The following is a 4,378-nucleotide window of genomic DNA, read 5'->3' as shown; positions in this document are numbered from 1 at the left end:
CATGAAAGCTTATTTCTCAAAGTAAATGTGCATGTGCACGTGCATCTAAATGAGAAGATGTTCTACAAGGCCTTGTTGCCGTGGGGGTATCATGTAAAAGATGAGGGGTGATTCAGTCAATTCCTTGCAGTCTATCTTTATTTGGTTAAGAACACTTCCTACATTCTAGCTTTCCTTGGTTAGTTTAACATTATTCTCGGTCCTCGGTGGGGAAAGTATCATATTGGCAGAATCTGAAAGCTATGGCATTGGCATAATTTGTGGACAGGATGTAGGGTTGATGCAAAATTCTCCCTGTTTTAAAAATGTGAAGCTAAATTTTAGTTGTCCTTGGTCTTGGCAGGTGAAACATGCAATGTGGTAGACCTACTGTTTTTTAAATTTTTCGAGAGAGATGTATCAATAAGTATAAAAAGAAGATACAATAGCTCGCATGCTAGACCTTCAATTTCCTTAGCTCGCTCTTGAAATACTTTGCTTAAACCAATCTTAGTCCATTTGTAAGTTAGAAAAGAAAGGTTTCCTATTTATGGTTTAAGTTAACCTATTTGCACATTTTTGCTCAAAGACTAACTTTAGGCACATGTTGGAACATGGTATGGACTTGTAAGAAGGCGGGGACAATGTTAAGAGTAATTACCTACCACTGTGGGATTGAATGTTGAGTTTCATGTACAACAACGTGGAGCTGTTGTGAGGCATCATTGTTGACGTCAAAAGCAAAGCTATGGAACTTAATATCAAGCCTCAATGCTTGCCTCCACCACCAAAAGACAAGTGTATCCATGAATGCCACAACAATGATAGAAAGGTGATAATGAGGTTGCTATAGGAGGTATGAGAGGATGAAGACATCAACAATGGCTTTCGCAATTAAAAGCTCAAGTAGTGTTTCAAAGGTTGTAGATACAAATGAGGAAGTTGAATTTTGATTACTCATTGGTTTGTAGTAGTGGCCAAAACCTACATTGAGGGAGGGAGGGAGGTATTTATGTATCACATGTTCGCTTAAAATCTAGATGCATTGACTTGAGAGATTGCAAGGGGATTCAAAAACACTTAGGGGAGATGCTTTTCTCAGGATTGGGGATTTTGATAGGTTTTGTTATTTCGAGGAACATATCATCTGACATTATAAACCTCATGATTGGGTTTTCACTTAGGCCTTGTACTACATTGTTTTAATTTGCTTTATATTTATTATATCTTTGTCCATTATATGCCGTGTCTCATGCTCTACCTCAATATATATTTCTCTCTTCTTACAAAAAATCATTGTGCATGTTAACTAGAAGTCATTATGTTTCCAACCACGTTCATTTGTGACTGTGTACAATTCCACTATGAAGTTAGCAAGACAATATTGTTTGTTTGAGCACCTTCTTGTGAACCTAGTTGCAACTATTCCACTAAAGGGAGATGGGGACAAGGCGATTCCTTATTATTGTGCTATGCATGGCTTAACCATGTAGTTTATTAGATCTCTCTACCTAAGAACAATATGCTAGCCCTCTCCAAGGAAAGGATTTCATATATGGATGATGATTATCGGTAGTAATTCAACCAAAGCTAGATAGAAAATGAATGTAGGAAATCATGGTTAAAAGGATGTAGTGCTAGCTTACATTAATGTCCAGATTCATAAGTCTTAATAAATGGGGTTTAGGTGTCACTATCATGACACATGATATAAACAGGCTAGAGATCTTTCATTATTGCCAAATATTGGAAGCTCGTTAGTTACCCATAGTTGATGTTCCATGTTGATGCATACATCAAGAAAAGAATGACACATGCACACACATATAAAGAGATCAACATCAGAACTTTTATTGCCATAATCTTGAATTTATAATTGTTGTTGTGGGCACAGGAGTGCCACAGAGATAACAATCCAAACATTGCTTCATGTCGCCCTTTGGAACCCCAAAATGCTAAGGGTATGTGTACATTCATAACATAAAGAACAATTGGGCTAAAGCCTTATCATCTTTTGCCAAAGATTGGAATCCCACTAGTTTCCTAAAGTTGATGTCCCATTTTGAAGCTTACAACAAGAAAGGAGACAACTTTTAGTCTTGTCATATTGAATTTACATACTTATCATGTGCATGAGAGGCATGTAGAGAAACAACCATCTACTTGCTACTTGAGATCATCCTTTGTAAATAGACCTCTAAAACAATAAGCATATGTGTACACTTGTCAACACTTGGTACACTTCATGGGAGTTAGTATCTATGACAAGCAAACATACTTTGAGAACGCCGCATAAAGTAAGCACACATCCTACACGTTATAATGCATCAGTAACATATGTAGGTGTGATATCGTCAATGTACGACCTCATTTTTAGCATCAAGTTAGGGTAGGGGAACCATGAAATACAATGTCAACCATATATGGTCATGCACCATGAAAACAAGAGTGATGGGGATACCATGCACCATCCATTTTCATTTTTGGATCAAATACAAAGTCAAACATACTATGGTCTCTTCTATTAAGTAATCCTAAATTCTCTATGCTCGTCAAGTCAACACCCCTCATGATCAAGATGTGACTTATAAGCACTATTAAATTCACATGAGCAATGCTCTAATTTTTCTCTAGATTTCTCCATTCTCATAGATGATAATGCAGTTTTCAGGGATTTGATGATGGCATATAACTATTGCTATATCTACCATTGTACCAATATTGCATCCATCTCCTTATGACAAGATTCACACAAACTATCAACATGTTGAGTTTTATGACATATTTCTAAGCAAGTAAAATTCACACTATTATTCATCTTTCTTATTATGATTATGAGGATTATGGGCCATTGCCCAATTTGTAGTATACAAGAGAGAGTTTGATGCTATATTGATGTCCATGCAATGCGTGAAATCAAGTAGCCTATAAAACTTGATATCATTAACAATGGTAATGTATCTTCATCCCATAACGCGAACACCAAGCTTAACATATATAATTTTCATGCATACTTAAAATTGTGATTGTGAGTTGTCATTAACACATGGATATTCATGCCATCTCTTGACTTGATTGGTTTTACATGATAAAGTCACTCAAAAGAAAGGTTTGTGGGTGCTAAATGATGAAGGATGAAAGTGTCCTACCTTACATGAGGCATGATATACCATTAATCATTTGCATTGACTTTTTCAAATATTTGTTGCTTTGCATCAATGGATACACTCCTTAATAATGCTAATAGTAAGAAAAATAATAATGTAGAGTCATGCCAATGGAAGGTCAAGGATATTCAAAAACGAGGTCATGAAAGTTGAAGACCAATGGTTATGAGAATGAAAGTGGCAGGTTATGCAAACGAAGGCTCCATAAAATGAAACCTCAAAGCTCATGGCAATGCCTTGTCAAGGTTTGTGATAATGAAACCTCTCAAGGAATAGCTATAAAAAAGAGGGTTGCTCCAAAGAAATGATGGTTAAAAGGATCAAGACCAAGAAATTCATCGAAATACATTTGGGTTATAACATATAGGACCACAACTTTCTTCATGCACAAGGAAAATGAAAAGCATTATATTGGTGCATCAATGGAAAACTCTTACTTTTGTAAACACCTCTCTACAAGAATGTTCTTTTATAAACAATGAAAATGGATGCATAGATTTGACTAGCTAGTTTTCTTAAGGAATACATTGAACATATTTAGAATCTGCCTCATTTTGGATTTCACCTTTAGTTGGCTACTTTATCTTGACATACAAACATGCATTGGAGTGAACTCCTTTTTGGTTCCAACTTTAGATGTCTACTCTATTTCAATATAGTGCTTGGTTTAGATTTAAATGTATTTCTGAGCAAAATGCCTTGTCATAAATTTATTTAACCTTATTTTGGCATTCTCAAGGCACAATAGAAATAAAGTCACAAAGTTTAGCTCTCTTGGAAATTCTCTCTTTTTATAATGCATAACCTTTTCACTATTATTATTTGGTTGTTGGGACATCATCCAATAAGCTTGAAGGCCAATACTCAACTTGTTGGCATGTTTTGTCTCTTTTACATTAGACAAAGCCTTTAGGTTTTACATAGTTAGTACATAAATTTTTGCCTCATGGTGAATTTAGAGGTAATAAATTCATGTTTTTTTAATGCAAATAACCAAAGATACTATCATGTAATAATATCTGCATCATCTACCAAGGATAAGCTAAATGGGAAAGTTTGTGCCTAAACATTAAGATATGTGAGACCTCTAGTTCTTCCAATCAGTTATGGAAAAGATTCATATTTTGATGTTAGATTTGGATTTCTTGCCTATATGGTTTTCATACATGGATGAGAAACTATCAAATAATAGAGAGGTTTTTAGGTATTTAGGGTGCCCTCTTGAGATAAGG

Source organism: Lygodium microphyllum, chromosome 6 (assembly GCF_053477565.2).
Source record: "Lygodium microphyllum isolate KBCC chromosome 6, Lygodium_microphyllum_v1.1.10, whole genome shotgun sequence".
NCBI classification, from domain to species: domain Eukaryota; kingdom Viridiplantae; phylum Streptophyta; class Polypodiopsida; order Schizaeales; family Lygodiaceae; genus Lygodium; species Lygodium microphyllum.
This window is presented reverse-complemented; position numbering follows the sequence as displayed.